Genomic DNA, 21,723 nt, shown 5'->3' on the forward strand with positions numbered 1-21,723 from the left:
TCCTCCATATGATCGTGTATTTGTGAATCTTATTTTTTATGAATGAAATTGTATGGTCAATGCATTTCTAATTCCGCATTGTTTATGATGTTTTAGATAGAGATGCTTTGATACTTTGATGTTACTTTTGATAAGAAATGCAGAAGACAGAAGTTTGGACAAACACACGAGAGCTCACAGGTGCAGATCACCAGGAGCTCCCCCTAGCAAATGCATTCACTTCATCTTATTCATTAATCATCAAGAATTAAATAGATACATAGGCAAAAACAGATTCCTAATTAATAGGAACTGAATGTCAAATAAAGAGTAAATCATAACTACGTAACCTATTCTCCATTAATTTCTAACATCCCCCCTTAATGGAGAAAGGGACATAAACAAGATTCAGATGCAAGAACCCACGCTAGATTTGCACCTTCAAGAGGAATGAACGGTTGTTTGAGATCCCAACTAATGAATGCAAGAAAACATAAATGGACGGAGAATATGGAGAGAATGCACGATGGATCTAGCTTAAATAAGAATGGTGGCTCATATTGTAAACAACGTGAAGCAATGCGCACAAGCTCAGTTCCTTCTTCTGTTGGAAATTTCCCCTCTAAGTGGGAATCCATTAGTAGTAGCATATTTTTTCCCCATATCAAATCAAGAGCATGGCTGGGAGGAATGTGCTTTCCACTTAAGAGATCCAAAAGAACAGTGCCATAACTGTAGATAACGCTTTCAGGTGTGACCCTTCCAGTTCTTAGATATTCAGGAGGTGTGTAGGCAAGATTTGTGCTATAGCTCTTTCCATCTCTGCTGTTTTTCATAAGCCCGAAGCATGAAAGATGAGGGTCCCCCTCCTGATCAAAAAGCACCCTGTAGGCATTTAACTCATGGTACAGGGGTCGACCTTCATTACTACAATGCTCTAAGGCTTGAGCAATGTAAAGGGCAACTCTCAAACGCATAGCCCATTCCATTGTCTGCTTCTCCCAGTGAAAAAGATGTTTTACAAGTGTGTCATTAGGCATGTACTCTGCAACTAAAAGTTGTCCATCTCCTTTACAGCAATACCCTATTAAATTTACCAATCTCTCACACCGCAGCCGCCCAACTCCCCAGGCTTCATCCACAAGCTGTTTGGCATCAGGCCAAGCTACTTTGGGAAACTTTTTCACTGCAATCCACCGATTGCTATCCATCCTTCCCTTATAGAGAACATTGGGAGCCTTCTCTCCACTTTCGGACACAATATTATCAGAATTGAAGTAATTTGTAGCAGCTCTGAGCTCCTCAAGAGAATACTCTGTGAATGGTGGAATAGAATCAGGTTCAGGATCATCTCCATTTTCTTCAGGCCTCGTGATTTCTACAACCTGTTCCTTGGGAGGGGGTGAGAGATAATGCCTTGAAGGGCAACAACCCATGCTTTCGCTGCGCAACTCTGATCCACGCCCAGTGAAGTTGAAATATGTAGAATTGGTAACTAGTGGTACAGGCACCTTCATTCTCGTTGTCCAGTCAAGCGGAGTTCTCCCAGGACCACGATGCCACTGACTTTCATTGTATTGGAGCCCTCCTGCCGGGGCATTCTTGCCTGAATTTGGCAGATCTCCCAAGATCCATTGTTCCAGGAAACACTGCTCATCTGGAAAAGAGCCCGCAGAGCGACCTGCATCTTCTATACACAGATTTGCTTTAGCAATAGAATACTCAGACAACCCAAGATATGATTCCAGAGCAGACAACTGTTTGTCAAACTGTCCGGCGCCATCCTCTGTTTTGTAACAATCGTCTGTCCCACCATCGACCTCAATAGGGGTGTCCACAGGTTTGGCCTTAACAACATCATCGACCGGCTTAATGTCCACAAAGGCAGACTCATTTCCGTCTTCACATATAGAAGAAACTTCTGGGGTATTTATTTCTTGAGCCAACTTGTAGAGTCCGTCTTCATTTGTAGACTTATTTGACGTCATCAAGGCTTGCTGAGGCGTACTTTTCACATCCAACTTGTAGAGTCCTCCTATGCGGATACCTGTAGCAATGGGCTTCATCTGATCCAACAAATCTTTAATAATGCAATATGATTTAAAAAATTCTACCTTGAGGTCCTGATCTGTAATCTTGGACACAGAAATCAGGTTCTTCTTAATGCTAGGAACATACCACACATCAGATATATTTCTGATCTTACCATCAGGCAGAGTAACAAGGACATCTCCATGTCCCTTGATCTCGTACCCACTATTATCTCCAAGATAGACTTTTACTCCAGAGTTGGATTCTTTAAAATTTCTAAACCATTGCTTTTTACCTAACATATGTGAGGAGGCTCCAGAATCCACGATCCAAATATCTGATTCATCCTCCTCAGTAGCAGTGTCACCCTCAGCCATAAATAGTCTAACATCCAGATTCTGATCTGGGTCTGTATCTGCATCTGCATCTGCCAAATGACCTGCATGCCTTTCCTTATTGTACCTCTCTTGATTTGCCTTCTTCTTGCAACAAAATTTAGCAATATGGCCTATCTTACCACAATAAAAACATTCAGGAGCAGAGTCATTTCTATACGAGGTCATACCTTGTGGTGTCATTTCTGATGTGTTGCCCCTGCTCTGATCAGCCATCGCTCTCCCTTTTGGCTTGAACTTTGTTATCAATGCAAGATCTGGAACTTTGACTCTACAGGTACTCTTTGAAGCGGGACAAATAGGAGAGGAGTGGAAAATTCTATAAAGAGAAGGAGAAATCAAGCTAGGATCAAAGAGAAAGATCCACGTTGGTCCTCTTTTCTCTCTTCCATTTATCACACTAAAAGGAACTCTTGAAAAGCTTTCATTATTTTTTTCTAAGATAGCTACTTGTCTTAGTGGGACTAATAGTTCAAATCGATACTAGTTTTCCCTAAAACAAAATGGTAACTCTGCCGGGGAATGAATAGTTTGTTTTGTTTATTTATTGTTTGCTTTATAAACTACAAACAAAGCCTGAAGTTAGCCAGCTAGCCTTCAAAACGCCTTTGCTATGCAATTGCGAAGTAGATGAATGCTGCTTTAGTCAATCTCTGAGTTGGTTTATGAACTGAACATCTGAATTACAAAGCATTATAAGTGCCCTTGTGGTAGCTCAGAACCTCATTAAATCTTACCCCTATGCCTTTTTTTACTGTCCATCATTACCCATCCTAAATCACTGAACTTAGCTACAAACTTTGAGCAAAAGCCAAGCTCAATTTTGCTCCCTGGCCCATCGCACTGTCTATAACTGTGCAACCTGGATGCATCACACTTCCTGTGTGTTGCAGGTGAGATGCATCCCTATTTCCCTGTGTTGCAGGTGCGATGATTGAGTGATACTACTTTCTTCTCTGAAATTTCATTTTTTTCTCCTTGTTTTCAGCTTTATTCAGTCGTTTTGTTGTACACGATCAGTATCTTCTTGCTGAAACCTTCTCCCTTCACATATTTCAACCTCCATTAGCTAGGAATTGTAAATTTTTTTATATATTTGTCAATCATTTACAATCTTCCTTTGTCAAAAGTAGCCTAATTGAACTGTTGTTTTTGATACAAGTGTCGTAATTGTCATTCTAAATCAAAATAAGAGTGTCGTAAAGTCTTCCTCTTCTAGATAGTTGATTGTACTTTTGTCATTGTACTTGATTTGAGTTATTAGTATTTTAAGTGTCGAAAATAGTTTTCAATTCGAAATCGAAAAGTGTCATGTTAGTCTTCCTTTACTTTTGAGAAGAAAATTGTTAGTACTGTCGCTTTGAAAGAAAATAGTTCAGATCTGTACTTAGCTTTCTTTTTGGCATTCACACATTAAGAAAGTGGAAAACAAATACATGCATGTGCATCTGCAGTTTTACTGCATGCGAAATTTGATTTAGGAAAGTGCATTTAGTGTGTGATCTATGCTCTCTGCTGAAAGAAAATCATAATCTTCTTTCCTTTGTAGCTAGGATTTTCATTTCTAAAAGAACATAAATGACTATTTATCATTTTAGATTGCATATTTAGGAATTTCACATCTACATCATGCGGTGAACCTTGAAAGACAAAATTCTAAGAAAGATCAACTCTAAAATAAATCTCAATGAACATAAAAACTCTTTAGAACCTAACGCAACACATCTAGAAGTCTGGGCTAGAGATGTGTTCTGGCGTCATAAATCTTGGTAACTATCGTTTTCATCGAAGGTTGGGTGATTCCTCATCTTTGATATGACAAGTTCCATTACAATTTTGTGCTCCCCATACCATCGAGTATATATTGGGAGACCACAATAGGTTGATATCCTTTATCCTTAGGAAGCCGTTTCTACCGCCCTATCGATCATAATGCACTGAACACAACATTCGGGAAGATTGACTGCCGTATATAAGTCCTTGGTAATTTTTCTATCATTTATCACCAAGGTGTATTTTGCAGTTTTGCGATCGGTTTGGTAAACCCTCTATCTAGACTTCGAGAGTAGTCACTTTCATTCCTTTTCGACTCCTTAAAAGAAAAGGTCCATCTGAGCACTTGTCACTTCAGGCTCATTAAAAATCAAAGGTGACTAGAGCCACCTTTAGCTTTTTCTCGACTCTTAAAAATTGAAAAAGGAAGTTGCATCAAAGTGTCTTTAAAATTTATTTTAATCGGAATAACATCCCTGTTCCTTCGTTGATCTGAGTTTGAGATAATGGAGTCTACCAATCAAGGAGTCCCTCTTGGAGGGAAGCCTAGTCCTTTCTCCTCTTGGGGAGATATTGGTTCTCCATATATGGCTACATTGTCCCTTCTAGGAATCACAATGGGCCTGCCAGTCTGGCTTTTCTCGACCTTTGTTGTTCAAAACACCATAATTCCTCAACATAATTAGCAACCGAATGATACTAAAGTTACCCCTTCGCCTTCTACTTCATTTTTTTCTCCTTCCCCTTCTTCCTCTTTGCTTGGTGAAACTAGTGACACTAAAAACCAAGTAGCTGAGAAGAAAAAGAAAGAGAAGGAGGAGAAGAAGAAGCCAACTAAACAAGGGAACAACAATGCATCATCTAGCGAAAATCCGCACGCTAAAGTTTCCAAACCAAAAACTCCATGCGTAATTTTCAAGGAGAGCCATTACCATTGAGATTTCCCTTGCATCTTGTAGATCTTGAGAGAATGGTCTCCCCGGTTGCACCATTCGGTGTCATCAGCCTTTGATAGTTAGGTTCACAGCACACCATCAACTAGTGAAAACAAAGTCAATAGAAAAAAAGGAAAAGTCAGAGTTCCATGTAGGTTATGTGGAGGTGATCATACTCTTCACCATTGTCCTTTTTTGGATGAAGCCAAAATCATTTTGAATAACCATCCTGCTTCACCGCAACAACTTCCACCTAGATACAAGAAACTCTTGCCAAGTCCTTCACTAGTTGAAAACCTGATTGACATAACTCAATTGTCAGTCGAAACGCCTATCATTGAAAGTGAACCTTCTGAGTCCATATCAAACCAAAGTCAACTAGTCGAGATGGGAGTCGACCCAGTCTTGCCTTAAGAAAATCCACCTTCAAATGATATAGTTTACAAAGAGAATGAGAATGACACCATTCAAATTCTTTTTGTGGATACAGAGTGTAATGAACTTGAGGGAAATCCACCCATTCCTTCACAACAGGAAGAGACCCCCCCAGTTCATGAAACGTATCCCAAAATTTATCCGATACCTCCTTCGAGTAGTCTAGTTGTTTTCTTTGATTGGAATCAACTAGCGAAATCTCGCCTTCCATCTAATGTACCATTCCGAATCATAGTACAAGTTTACAAAATGATCGTGTCTGGCACTATCATAGATGAAGGGGCTTTGCTGAGTATCCTTTCCTAAACTGCTTGGAAAGCACTTGGTTCGCCATCTCTTTTGCTTGAAAAACAAAATTTTTCACGCTTCAACAAAGGAACCAGTCGACCATTAGGGATCCTTCCAAAGTTACCAATAACTTTGACAAAGAAAACCATTCATTTAAACGTGATGGTAGTCTAAGGTCCACTAGATTACAATCTACTCCTTGGAGATGATTATATATATAGCATGGAAGCTATTGTTTCCACATTCTTTCGAGTGATGTGTTTTCCACATGAAGGCAGACTGGTGCAACTTGTTGACCAGCTTTCATTTCCTAGTTCAAACACAACTATATATCAACCATCATACCTAAATGGTCTCTTCTCATCAACAATGTCTCTTCAACCTTCATTCCATCTACCTCATTACTGCGAGTAGTTCGGTGAGTGTGATGAAGGTTAGGGGGCATGCACCCTAGTCTGCTTCAACAGGCGAACCCAGAGGAAAAGTGAGATTTTCTAGGAAGGTTATAATACTTGGATCGAAAAACATTCCCGTATAGGTTATGTGATCAGTCTCACAAAATTATTTCCTTTTGTACGATTGTGAATGGAAGCTCATAGAATTCACCTTCGTATGTTATGTGATTGGAAGCTCACAACAATCACCTTTGTCTATTTCGATGGATAACGCAAAGGAAGTGTTTTTGTCTCCCAACAGAAACGATCCTTCCCGACCGCAGGAACTTCCATTTGGTAACCTAGAAACTCTCCTTTTACTAAAAGACCCAGGGGCATGCAAACCTTTGAATGCAAGTGAAAAATGACCTCTGATTTTCTTAGTTTGTAGGCTCTCAACCCTTTAACTTCGTAGCTCGGTTGTTTCTAGCTTGCATAAAAAGGTCATGAGCACATGTTATAGTACTGTTCAAGCTCACTAAAAAATAAATCTACCAAGAGACATTATCAAAGGATTGGTAAGAGCAATGTTCCCACAAGGTTCAAGCTCATTAAAAAATCAACCTGCACTGAGCACATGTTGGCACAAGGTTCAAGCTCATTAAAAAAAAAAACCTGCCTTTTGTAAATAACCTTTGTGATCACTTTGCTATCATCCCTTTTGAACTTTGGTTGTGTTCTTTCCATCACCTCCATTCGTTTGGCCAACCATATGCTTCCACTCGATTATTTACCCTTTTGAGGAACATCTACGTCGAGTGATTCTGATTGCCACCCTCTTCACACTGCCATGTTTTGAGAAGTTCCAAACTTACCTGGAACTAGCTGCTACCCAAAAATAACACTCCTTCCTAAAAAACGAGCCTCTTTTAATCTCTTTTTAGACTCTTTAATTATAGAATATTGTCGGGTTATTTGCCTTTCTAGCTCGTTAAAGTAAGGGGAATGCCATCCCTCTAGTATATTCTAATCTTCTTGGACTTGAGGGATTATTAAACAAAAATATCGAGCGCTTGTCTTTATCAGCTCGTTAAAACTATCGAAAAGTCATCCCTTTCATTTTATTTTACACCTTTTCGGACTTAAGTGATTATGCCATGAAAAAGAACTATTAGAGTCTCCTTTTTGTCCCTTTTCAAACTCTCTAAACATGAAAAGGACTGAGTTATCTTTGTTGTTAAACTCGTTAAAACATTAGCGACAAACATGTCCACCTAGACAAGAATGAGTCTCACTAACACTGGGCTTTCTAAACACAAAGAGACAGGTTTTCCCGAAGGGAAAATTATAGACCAAGCATATTTTATCCTCCTCAAGATTGTCAAAAATAAAGAGGTATTGGTCAGCAATGACTGGGGAAAAATGGGAAGAAAACTTGAAGAACTTTATTGGTAGTAGGTTGCTCTTGAACATGACACTTTCACTCCATCACCATGATTGAGTTGGGTTGGATTTTTCTGTTCACCGTCACCATTAGTGTGCCATGCAACCCATAGGGTTAACACTACCAGTCCATATCAGTGTTGCCAATATGTTCAAGAGAAGTCATTCAGAGAATTCACCATCCAGCAAACATCTCATCCACTACATTACATCCACGCTTCATTTTTCATAGCCGCCATTCCTAAACCTTATATCATCATATCGTTTTCACCTCCAAAAAAATCACTTGCTCCATTTCGCATCGTAGACATGGGATACATCAAGGCCCTGCTACAACAGGTCACTTCTTGTCGACATCAGCTCATTATCCATGAAGTTTACTTAGAAACAACCCTTTCAGTACTTTGAAGCTTGCAGGTCTCAATGGAAAGTTTCTCACTTCTGGCGATAGGTTTACATCAATGACCTTCGACCGAAAGACTTTGCGTGGTGTTCAACATCGACTCATATATTCACACCATGTGAATTGTACTGTAGTACCTTGAGGGTCATCATCATTATCGGTGACTCCTTTTGCGTCTGTTAGCAGCTAACATCATTGGCTGGTAATCAGGCAATGTCTTTCCATGTTTGACTTCAGAACATCCTTTCACATGGATCGACTTGTACATTGGGCAAAGATTGGATGAGTTTTGAAGACCCCGGATCTAGTTTCATCCATCTGGGCTGCGATACATTCCCGAAAATAAAGACATCAATTGTACACATAAGCTGCACAGATAGTCATCTAAGCCATGGAAGGTGACTCTTCATGCGAAGAATCACCAGTTTGCAAAAGCAAACGATTGTTTGTCCTATGTACATGAAAATGAATTTATAAAGCTGAGCGTGGGAATTCCCGCCTCAGCTAGATCATGAAAATAATACGATGATGATGTATTGTATTGTATCTTATACATGTCACCTTCCAGTACGAATACCTCGGATCCTCATGAATAGAGCATTTCACCCACATCAGAAGATTTACAACCTCATGCTTTAGGGGGGCAGCTGTTATAGACATATCTGGGCACTCAAACCCCAAACTCGTATGTCCATAAACTAAGGGCTCCTTAAGTCCCTAAAAGTGTTGTTTCATACCTTAAAGGATCATGGTCAGCGGATTACATCATTTCCTAGAAGTTCCACCTAAAAAAGTACTCATAACTGGCCAAAACTGGACCATATAGATTGCTCTATGGGCAAGGTGCGATGCATACTAACCACCAAGCTGGCTAGGCGTGATGCATACTGAAATGGTCTTCTGCGGGGTGCAATGAGTGAGAATAGACAAATGGCAGAGACAGTTTGCAAGGTGGATGATCATGGAATCTTCCAAAAACATCTCCTGTGACACTTGCCTCTCTGAAGTCACCCAGGAATGAGTAAGAGATCATGAAATCTCCTAGTGGAACCAAGAACTATCAGTGGAATGACACTAATCAAAAACCTAGAGTTGACTCACACCCTTGCAAGACATATATAAATGGATCCCTCATCTGAGAGATCTAGAGGCTGGAATTTTGTATTTTGTAAGGAAGTTTTGTTGGTTTGTTGGTGAGAAGATACATTGCATTGTTGGGTGATTTGCTTGTTCATGCAGTGAAGAGGGCTTCTACAACTGGGAGGATGACGCTGGATCAAACAGTTGGGTTGTAATCCTCTCTTACATTACTATTAATAAATTTCTTTGAGTTTTCATCCATATGATCATGTATTTGTGAATCTTATTGTTTATGAATGCAATTGTATGGTCAGTGTGTTTCTGATTCTGCATTGTTTATGATGTTTTGGATAGAGATGCTTTGATAGTTTGCTATTACTTTGACTCTATAGGTACATTTTGAAGCGGGACAAGTAGGAGAGAAGTGGAAAATTCTATCAAGAGAAGGATAAATCAAGCTAGGATCAAAGTGAAAGATCCAGGTTCGTCATCTTTTCTTCTCTTCCATCTATCACACTTAAAGGAACTCTTTAAAAGCTTTCATTGTTTGTTTCTAAGATAGCTACCCGTCTTAGTGGGACCAGCAGTTCAAATCGACACTAGTTTTCCCTGAAGCACTTCCTGCAGTTCATTAAGATATTCAGGTAGTAGGTCATTGATAAAAGGTAGTTGACTCTATTCTTCAGGGTCCTCAATCATTGAAGGCTCAAACAATCTCAAGAAATCTGCATTTACGACTGAGTAGATGTGCATGTAAGCTAGTAGATCAAGGTGAAAAGCATTTTCACAAATCTTCTCAAGTATCCTAAAGGGTCCATACCTCATACACTTTAGCTTTTTACCCTCACCTTGCATCCTATCCTTGCTGATATAGAACCAGACCTGGTCACCAACTTGAAAACTATGCTCCATCTGATGCTTGTCATGCCTAGCCTTGTATTTGGCTTGGCTCTTTTCCAGCTATTCCTGTACTACCTGGTGGATCTCCTGGATCTATTTGAACCTAGTTTCCCTGTCCACATCATTGTGTCCATCAACCATGGTATCTTTACCAAGGACAAAATCCAAAGGAGACCTTGGTGTGAAACCAAAACAGGTCTCAAAAGGATATCTATGTGTAGAAGAATGTTTTGCTCTATTGCAAGCATGCTGCAAATAAAACAAATGTTCATCCCAAAGCTTAGGATGCTTGCTGCAATATCCTCTCAGTAACTGGATCACTGTTTTTTTAAATACTTCTGTCTGTCCATCAGTTTGTGGATGAAAATTTGTGCTTTTCTTCAGTTTGGTGTCCATCAATTCCCACAAACTTGACCAAAACTTCCCCACAAATCGGCTGTCTCGATCCGATACAATAGAAGTGGGTAATCCAAAATGAACCCATACATGTTCAAAGAACAATTTTGCAATTTGTTCAACTATAATTTGTTTATTACAAAGTATCCAAATACACATTTTGCTAAACCTATCCACAACAACATATAGATAATCATGACCTTTCCTAGATTTAGGCAGTCCTCCAATGAAATCCATGGAAACACTTTCCCAAGGGTGAGAAGGAGCTGGCAATGGAGTGTACAAGCCTAGTTTTCTGTTACCGGGCTTGCTTTTAGCAAACATAGCACACCCTCTTACATATCTAGAAATTGTCTCATTCATTTTTGGCCAATAACAAAATCTTTGTAGCTGTGCAACTGTTTTACTTACCCCAAAGTGACCTGATATTAGAGAAGTGTGTGCTTCCCTAATTATCTTTACTCTCTCAGTTTGTGGAATGCAGAGTTTCCCACAATGATATAAGAGTCGGTCCTTCACATGATAATCCAATTCTTCTACTATTTTTCCTTGACTCAAAGTTGCATATACATCTCTAAAGTCTATATCTTGAGCATATTGTACAATGTAGCTTTCATGTAGCACAAAATCATGCTTAAGTATAGTAGATGCATTTATAATGGGTCTAGATAACATCTTTGCAACTGTGTTATGTATTCCCTTTTTATATCTGATGACTAAATGAAACTGTTGTAGAAAACCCATCCATCTGTAGCATCTTGATTGTTGCAACCTAGTTTTGGAGTGTAGATATTGAAGTGGTTGATGATCAGTATGTATTACTATCTCTTTGCCCATTAAGTGATGTTTCCACTTTTTCACACTCTGAACTAATGCATACAATTCTTTATCATATGTAGGATAGTTAACTACTGCAGGATTAAAAGTCTCAAAATGATAACATATGGGTTTACCATGCTATGTAAACACTGCTCCCATGGCATAGTCATTGGCATCAGTTTGGATCTCGAATGGGCTTTATAGATCAGGCAGTGCTAGTACAGGGGCTGTACTAATCTTTTCTTTCAAGGTGTCAAAGGATTTCTGATGTTTTCCTCCCTACTGAAACACCTTGTTCAATCCTGTTAAAGAATGTAAGGGAGCTACAATTGAGGAAAAGTTAGAAATGAACTTCCTCCAATATTGTGTTGCTCCTAAGAAGCTTCTCACTTTTGTAGCAGACTTGGGTTTAGGCCAGTTTACAATGACTGCCACTTTAGAGGGATCTATTTCCAATTCACCACCCCCTAGTATATGACCCAAATAATTTAGAGATGTTTTGCCCAATTCACATTTTGAGAGTTTAACATAAAGTTTTTCTCTTTTCAAAACATATAATGTCTGCTTAACATGCTTTAAATGTTCTTCCCACGTTTTACTAAAAATCATAATGTCATCCAGATACACAATAACAAAATCATCAATAAAAGTTCTGAGTACATCATTCATTAATCTCATGAAAGTAGCATGAGCATTGGTCAAACCAAAAGGCATAACCAGCCACTCATACAATCCCTGCTTTGTTTTGAAAGTAGTCTTCCATGCATCTTGATCTACAACTCTGACCTGATGGTATCCACTATGCAAGTCTAGCTTGGTGAAATAAACAACTTCCTTCAACTGATCTAAAAGATCATCTATGCGAGGAAGGGGATAATGATTTTTTATTGTTATCTTATTCAGTGCTCGATAATCAATACAAATTCCCCATGAGCCATCTTTCTTCCTCACCAAAATGATTGGTGACCCACATGGTGATGTGCTAGGCCTGATGAATCCCTTCTCGAGCAACTCCTGCACCTGCTTCTTGATTTCAACATTCTCTAAGGCAGACAACCTGCACATTCCAATGTTAGGCAATGGAACATCTTGCTACAAACTAATATCATGTACTATTTCCTTTTTGGGTGGCAAACATTTAAGTTCCTGAAACAATATATCATATTCTGACACAACCTTTTCTATATTAGCTTGTTGTTCAGCATTATAGCCCTCAAATACATTGGTTTTATCAGGTTTCTTTTCCTTTACAACCATTAGTAAGAATTGTTTGCATGAATTTATCATTCTTTTCATCTGCCCTGAGTTTATGAGAGTATAATTATTCTTGAGCTTATGAGCTCTTACAAAGTATTCGATTCCATCTTTAACAAGTAGATACTTGTTCTCAGCTCTATAGAAAATAGCCTTTCTATCATACAAGTAAGGACTCCCTAAAACAATTCCACATATGTCCAAAGGAATTATGTCTAACTCAGCCTCATCTACAAATGCTGACCCAAAAGAAAACTTGAGTTTGCACTGTCTAGTCACTTATAGTTGTGCTTTATCATTCAACCATCCTAATGGGTACATTTTCTTATGAGGTGTGGTTGCTAATCCCAATTTCTTTACAATTGCTTCAGAAATTAGATTTACTTGTGAGCACTATCAAACAAAGTATCAATCTTTTGATATTTGGAAACAACTCGAATATGGAAAAGCTCATGTCATTTTCTCTCATTTTCTTCATCAATAACAGATTGAGTAGAATTACTAGTAGATGTTTTAGAATTCTTACCTTTTATACCTGTGGTTACAATAGTTGTTTCATCTCCCGGGTCCAACCCAAAATCTTTTTGAATAGCTGCAATAATATTCTTCTTCTTGCCCTCGGACTCCTTAGGTCTCAGCTCTGGATGCAGAATCTAGCAATGCTCATCATCATGACCATCCATTTTATAGTGAGTGCATGAAGCTTTGCTTTTCTGTGTAGTGTTAGCCTTCCTTGCTTTCCACTTTTGCTTTCTTTTCTCCTTGCTCTTGCTTGCAGTGGGTTGGGATGGTCCCCCAACTTCTGGATTTCCATTCTTTCCTCTAGCTTCTAGATGAGTAGCTTGTATAGATACCTCATCTATACTAGTAGGATTAAACATGAGGATGGTATACCTCAGGTAGCTGTGTAGACCACCAGTGTACTTCAAAAGAGTTTCTGGTGAGTCTCGTGAGATCCCTAGAATCAATGCTCTCTTTCTAAATTCTTGAGTGTGCCCTTGCACACTTTGCCGTTTCAACTGCCAAAGAGTTTGCCAACTCATTATGGCTTGTTACATGTAGGCCAATGGATAGAATTGCTTCTTGATTGTAGAAACATAATCACTCTAGACAGAGATAGTCTTACCATGTCTTTACATATCAGCTTGGGTCCTTCCTTCACACCAAACCAAGGCAGTGCCTCCTAGGCATAGGCTTGCCAGCTGAATCTTACTCTTGTTTGAGTCAATGCTCTGTACTCTGCAATACACATCAATTTGTCTAATTCGATTGTCAAACTTTCGAGCATTTAGCTCTCCATCATATATAGGCAAATCAAATTTAACATCTAGTTTGATTAAGGATGCTTTCTTATTATGCACGGGGCTATTAGGAGGGTGAGAAAGCTTTCCTCTTTCCCTTTTCCCTTGGATTGGTCATGGAAGAGGCACTCATCTTCTTCTTTGTCTTGTTTAGAACTTGATGAATCTTCAGCCTTATCTTTTCTAAAGTCCCTATACATTTCTTCCACCACAGACTTTATGGCTAGGAAGTTTTCTATGAATTGAGGGTCTAGCCCTACAGAACCTTATTTTGACATTGTCCTCCGAGGATAGACTATCCCAATTTCAGGATTAGTTTCCACCAACTCTCCTTCTTCTAATTTGAGCTTTGATCTAGTGAGCATTCAACAATTAAACCAACACAAGCTTGTCTAACCTTACAGCCTAAAGCTATGATACCACTTGATCTGATAATCACCCTATGAATGATCTCAGTTAAACATTTAATAAATGAAGGTATTACAGAATCATGTGATAGTGTGTGTCCATGTTGTTTAGGCAATGGATCAATCAGATTGCAAATACATAGACACTTCAAATGGAAAACAACAGAGAAATACAGTAAGCAATTATAAGAACACAAGAATTTAATAAGGAGTTCACCCTATTCTGTAGGGATACATCTTTGGTCCAGCTCTCAGTGGTGGCCTTCTTTTATTGTGTCTTAAAGCAGAGAATTACAATGAAGGAACTCAATGTGAGTCTCCTGAAACAAAATTTGCTTGGGAGGGTGGTTCTTGGATTCCTAAGCCACTAGAGTACATAGACTCTTTTCCTTACCAAATCTGTGACCTTTTTGGTCTGTAATGGAAAGAGCCCGATGTGGCGCTCAGTTCAGACAGATCCTCTCTGGGATGGCTTGAATCCCTCAAGCTCTCTGGTGCTCGATGTTGCATTCGGTCAGCTCGGCCCTCTGTCTTCTATTCTACTTTTGCTTCACTGTCTTTCCTTGGTCTTTCTCTGTCTTCTTCCTTTTTCTGTTTTTGTCCTCCTCTTGGGGTTCTCCTCCTTCTTCTTTACCTGTGCATGGATTTAAAGCCATTCGTTCCCATGGCTATTTGATTCCTCTTCCACTTCTTGTCGGATCGCCTGCTACAGCATCGCTTCGAGTTCCCTGTTCGGTATCCTGATCAAGCTCACAAGGGTGGCCACATGTCCTCCTATAGCTGCACCAACTCACTTCGTTGGTTCGGTTATTCTGTTTCATAGTGGGATGAGTCTTCTGCCACCTTGATAGTCAAATCGGACGTCAAATTCTTCTAAATCATGGCTTATTCCCTTGCTAAATTTGGTCTTACCCTCAGGCACGATGTCAACCATCAGATCTAGATTCCCCAGATCCAACGTCATCCGCTCACTTTACGCGGTTGACTTTCTCGACTGTTAGCGTGCGATAGAGCGACGGTTTTCTCTCTCCTCCTCTTGCCATGTGTTGGACGTTGAGTGGAATTGCTCTGCTTTCACCAAAACTTCTTACTGCCCAACGAGGCCCCCAATCAATGCCGCCGATTTCGAAGCGGGTCCTGCCTTTTAGCTTTTATCCTTTTGTCCCACGGTTTTCCTGGCCCTCCATGTGACCAAGAGTTAAGGGCCTTCCCCTTTTGAGGGTTTTTGACCAGCATGCTAATCGTGCATTCAAAACTCCCTCTGTTTCCTAATTCGGGCTCCCCATGGGCTAGTTTCGCCTCCCGCGCAGTCTCCATGGGCCTCGGTCAGCGCTCTTTGATCGAGGTCCTCATCGTTCCATGCTGGCTACTAACTACCACTATTCTAGAGGTGTTTTTTTATCACTGCTCTCAATTCTTGGAAGTTTGTCCTGACCTGGTACAACCATGGTTCTTTTGACTATTTTTCATGGATCCAATTTGGATCAAAACCTCTCTGGACATTACCCCCAAACCAACCAAATACTTCCTAATATATTTCATATACTCTCTAAATGTTTTAACTAAATAATATTAACGTCCCTAAGGAGGACTATCCTCTTTTAGTTGTTTGTGGAGATGGGATTATGGTCACATGAAGATGGCGAGATTCTATCCCCTTTCATTGTTTTGATTAATTCATATTTATTTTTGAGAATTAATTCTGGTTTATTGTGAGAAGAATTTTAGTAGTCAATTTGACTATTGAAATTTTAGGGTTAATTTTCTACTCATTTAATTTTTCCAATTTCAATTATAAAGAGATTTCAATTTTTCCAAAATCTAATTTCATAGACTTTATAGAGATTTGAGATGATATAACTTATTTTAGCCATTAGTTTTGGTAATGATAGTTTTGACAATAATTTTGGTAATGATAGATTTGATAATGATTCAAACGGTAGTTTTGATAATGATTCAAATATTTGATATGATTCATATGCTATGGAATTTTTAAGTTTATATTTTTTATTTGGGGTTTAAAAAATTGGTAGCATATTTGAGTTATAGAATAAATGTGCATTATTTAGAGTAATTTTAGATTTTTAGTATTGTATCGTCTGTGATATGCTTAGATCATTTTTAACTTTGATTTACTAAGTTATTTACTTTAACAAATTTAATATAGTTGTAGTAATTTTATCTTTATGCCTTGATCTTCATTCCATTCTTATTTTTTTATTTTTTTTCTTATTAATAGGGATAGAATTCAAACAAATCAAACCTGTAACAACATGGATTGCATAAATTATTACAAGAACATAAACTTATAATCAAAAAAGTATTAATATTACTTGATGATTTCCAATAGTCAATCTGTAGAAAAATCCCATGCAATATCACTTGCAATTGTATGGGATGAATAAATTTTTATGAAGACATGAACTCATAAGGAAGCAATGTATGGAACTTACATGATGGTTTTCAATGGATAATAATTGAACCCATATTTGTATCAATATTTTTGTTGTTTACATCATGATAGCTAGAGGGTTTGAAGTCGGGAAAATGGGAAAGATCACAAACACGACCTCTGGTCTTCTAAGCATGATCATATTTAGAAAATTGTCTAAAAAGACTACTTATTGATGGGATTGATTTTATATATTACAAGTGGTCAATATTTGTGCTATATACATAACATAGATCTTTTACACTTATTCATTTTCCCCATAACTTAAATGGATGTGAATATTGACCATCCTTCCAAGAGGCATCCATGACAATACAACTATGAAGCAACATGTAGTATAATTAAAGAATATAAGGTATGGTTTGAAACATCCAACGTTATATGCACAAAAAAATAATCAAATGCATCAGTTTTGATTGTACCTCTTTCCATTCCAATGTTCATATGTGATTTTTTTAAGTTGATTTCCTCATAATTTGGCTCAAATAATTCATGAACCAACTATACAATAAGTTTTTCCTTAACAAGGTTATCATTTCTATTCAACAATGCCTATTATGTTATCAATGATTTATTAAAAATAGGCAAACAATCCAAAAAAAAAAGATTTCATGGAATGGAAATTAATTATCTAAATTTTATATTAATTCTACAAGTATTCATTGATGATAATATTTTACAAATCAATTACATCTTGAACTACAAGTTGTAGAAAAATGGTGGAATGCAAACCTGAGGAATGTCATTAATTAATAAATTTTCTTCTACATGTAATCAATGTTCCTCTAGATAATGGAATCGCATTTGCAATACAAGCAATTATAAGTGATGTTACTTATAGTTTCGATTGTGTCAAAGTTAACAACTAGACTAAGGATTTTAGAAGTTGTTGTGTTATCTCTTGGAACAAATTAATTTTTGAATATCATGGAGGTTCTTGCAAATTCACCAATTTATCTTCTACCAGAGACATGCCTCATAACCAATGTATCCCCATATACACTTAGTTTTACTTAACAAGTGATACAACTCTTTTTATCAACCTCTTTAGTTCTAGAGGAAGATGAGAGGATACGAGTTAAGAGCCATATATAGTGAGGAAGAAGGCTAAGCAAAGTGTTGCATTGCTAAACACTACAAATGAGGCATTAACTATAGTGACAACCATCAAGTTGGAAATCGAAAAAAATGAAAATGGTTCCTGAATAAGAAGGCGGAATATATTTTTGAGCCAATTTACTTACAATAATTCACTTCATGAGAATACAACCTTTGGTTGTAACCTAAACAAATCCCACCCTAACTCTATACCCTCTTTCATTTCTCTAGATTTTTCCTCTTCTTCATAGTAAGGTGTAACTAAATTCTTGTTTTGATAAGTAGTTTCAAAAGAGAATATTACTTTTTATTCATTTGGTATTAGGAAATAAGTCAATACAAGTATTTCACTCCAATACTAGTTAGTTAACTTATCTACTAGATTGAACAATCAACTAAAATCGCATTTTCTTTAAAGTCTTATTCATATTTCCTTAGCTAATACTAGTATCTCATGCAAGTATTAATCAATTAACTTATCTATTAGATTGAATAAACCACTAAAAACTCATGGTCTTTAAATTATTATTCATATTCCCTTCTTTCTTCAAGGACTCAATTTGATCCATTAAATACTATGAATATTCCACTAGACAACTCATCATAACAGATCTGACAAAATTATGTTTAAAATATGAAATCTACACTACATGGGTTAATTTTGTGTTTGATTTCTAGATTCCTCATTTATTTCATTATGATTATGCATGCAATAGATAAATATACAAAAAATAGAGAATAATGAAATAAAATGCAAAAATCACAAGTGAACACAAGACATAACCTAGGACACCTTTCCAGACAAAACCAAACTATAAGTTAAGGCTACTTTGCTCTCTTTATCTAAATGGAAAATGGATGCAAGTACAAATAAGTGTGGCATGTGTCTCGTGTGCTACTACAGTGCATGAATCCTCTATGTTTTCTCTCTCCATGTCTACTCTTGGCTAGTTTTCTCATCTATGAAACAAAAGTTATCGAATAGAATGGAACCCCTTCTCCTCCTAGTGGCCTAGTTATAACACAACTTGATATCCTATTATTGGTTAGGTTTAACTCATTCAACTCTTAACTAGAGATAGAATATTCTCTATGATAGAGTATTCTTCATTATAATCATGTGGCTAGCCAATTTTCCACGAGTAATGGAGGCTGACATGTCATCCTCTCTAATTATAGCAATCAAAATAAGAAGGTCAACTTCCGAGTGGCATATCTTTTGACTGCGGACTCCTATTGAGGTTATTTTTGTGTCGTTGGAAAGGTATCTATGTGTAGAATAACACACAAATTTTTCCCCTTATTTTATAAAATTTTACCCCCCAAAAAATCCATTTGATGCCTCAAATTTCTCTTGAAGGGTTTCAAACCCGAATTCGCAAAATTGGGTCCCATCTATAAAAACTATCATGTTAGCTTATTCTTCCACTTTTTCCACTCTGAAAGCTTCAAGATGGATGACATAAAATATAATAATCCAATATAGATCACACCTCCCTACTTTTGGAGGCTTTTGGTCCCAAAAATCGTATACTTAATGAGGTGAGGAAATTTTCCCTCCAGCTTCTCTTGGATGTACCAATTAGTTCTTCTTAGATTCCATCATTTCAACCCAATATACCAAAGGTCATGCTACCTCTCTCTTATATTTAAGGACCTCTTTTACAAAATTGTATCATCTCTCAACTTTTCTTGAGCATGTGGTGCCAAATCCTCAATACAAGGTAGAATCTATTCCTCTTCTTGATTTAGAATGGAAGGCTCATAGAGTTTTAGATTCTTTACATTCACCACTGAGTAAATTCACATGTATGGTAGTAGATAGAGTCTATATAAATTTAATACAACTTTTTCTAGTATCTCAAAGGGACCATATTGTAGAGCCTTGATTTTCTTACCAAGACCCTTTAGCCTCTCCTTATTCAATTGTAACCATACAAGGACCCTATTATTAACCATATCACAGAGCCTTTATTTTCTTAATACGACCCTATTTCCTATTACTAGGCTCATTGGTACAACAAATCATGCATGCTTTTATGAACCTAGCTACATGTTCTTGCATCTTTGACCAATACACATACCTCTACAAGCTAACCATTGTCTTCCCTACACCAAAGTGCCCTACAACCTTGGAGGTGTGTGCCTCTCTAATCAACTGTGCCACTCACATTTAGGAACACATAAATTATCCAACATGTAATGTAACTCTTCTTCGAGATGGAATTCAAATTTTTTGTTATCATCATGCACCTAAGTCGTCATCCTATGAATATTCCTCTCTATATGCATCACGGGTGAATGATCCATGAGCATCAAAGTTACCAAACCTATGATATTTGATGTGGGTCGACTTGAAATCATGTCATCCAATTTTTTTTTGTTAGCCTTCTTGTACTATATCACTAAATGAAATTATTGCAAAAATAACACCCACCTACAATTCTTGGTTTATTGTAGCTTACCTTGGGCATGCACGTATCGTAGTGGCAAGTGATCTATGTGGATTACCATCTCCTTTTGCATTAGACAATGTTTCCACTTCTTCAAATCTTGCACCATTTCATAGAGCTCCTTGTCGTAGGTAGGGCAGTTAAGAACTACCCTATGAAATACTTCAGAATGGTAGCATGCAAGGCTTCCTCCCTACATCAAGACCACTCCCATAGCATATCCAATTCCATTTGTCTCCACTTTGAATGGTTACTAGAAGTTTGGTAATGTAAAATTCAATTCTTAACTAATATTTTTCCTTAACTCCTCAAAGGCATTCCGCTAACCCTTTCCCCACTAGAAATCTTTGCCACTCAATGTTATGATGTGGAGTTGTGCTACAACTATTGAAAATGAGGCTATGAAATTTCTCAAGTACTGTGCTACCCCAACAAAACTCATGAACACAAAAGTATTAGTATGAATTTATCATCAGGATTCAATAACCTAGGTTCCATCTTATCCTCCCAAATAATTCCCAGAAGAGAGGTGGTTAATTTGTCTTCTCAGGAATTAGGCCCAGAAGTTATTATTGTTCTCAACAAAGGTTTAAGGTTTGCAGTTGCTCCAAGGAGCATCCCTGTTGAGAATATGATTTGTGGCATAGAGGATGGGATAAATAACCTCTCTTTGGAAGATAAGAAGGCATTAAGACAAGAATTTTCCCTCATAATGAGGAAGGCTAGAGCTCCCAAGAGTAATTTAAGTAAGGAAGAGAAAATTTCCTTTAGGTCCCTACGAAATAATGACAAAATTGTGGTTCTTAAGGAAGATAAGGGAGGGGCAGCGCTAATCCTAGATAAGGAAGACTATATTTGTAAAATGAATGAACACCTCAATTGTGGAAGTTATAAGAAGCTTAACACTAATCCCATTCCTAAGATTATGAGAGAGGTCAAGAAGGCAATTTCAGATTCCAATCTTGATGAAAAATTAAAGAAGAGATTAACTCCTTCTTGTGAAACCATCCCAGGAATTTTTGGGTTGCGCAAGAACCACAAGGAAGGGGTTCCTCTTAGACCAATAGTTAATACTATTGGTTCCCCAACCTATGAACTCGCTAAGTATGTTGCGAATATCCTTAGGCCTCTTGTTGGGAATACTGATTCTTTTATCAAGGAATCCCATGATTTTGTGAATCTTATCGAAAATGAGAGGGTAGAAGAGGATGACATACTGGTAAGTTTTGACGTGGTATCCTTATTGACCAAGATTACCTTGGATGAAGCTATTTAGGTTATAAAGGATGTTACTAACCCAAAAACTGCAAAACTTGCTGAGATTTGTTTGTAGTCAACCGTTTTCACATTCCAGGGAGGATATTACGAGCAGACATTTGGGGTCGCAATGGGATCACCCCTCTCGCCAATTGTGGCCAAATTATACATGGAATACTTTGAAAAGAAAGTCCTTGAATCATACCCTTTGAGGCCAGCTTGGTGGAAATGATTCGTCGATGATACCAAC

At 37.8% G+C, this 21,723-nt stretch overlaps 1 pseudogene; it reads right to left on the reverse strand.

The window, feature by feature from the left end:
• Positions 1-359: 359 nt before the first annotated feature.
• Positions 360-1,417, reverse strand: LOC149155420 (serine/threonine-protein kinase BSK1 pseudogene; annotated as a pseudogene).
• Between the last annotated feature and the right edge of the window lie 20,306 nt (positions 1,418-21,723).

This window comes from Pinus tabuliformis, chromosome 9 (genome assembly GCF_031772625.1).
Source record: "Pinus tabuliformis cultivar Carrire ecotype Pingquan chromosome 9, CPIR1, whole genome shotgun sequence".
Classification (NCBI taxonomy): domain Eukaryota; kingdom Viridiplantae; phylum Streptophyta; class Pinopsida; order Pinales; family Pinaceae; genus Pinus; species Pinus tabuliformis.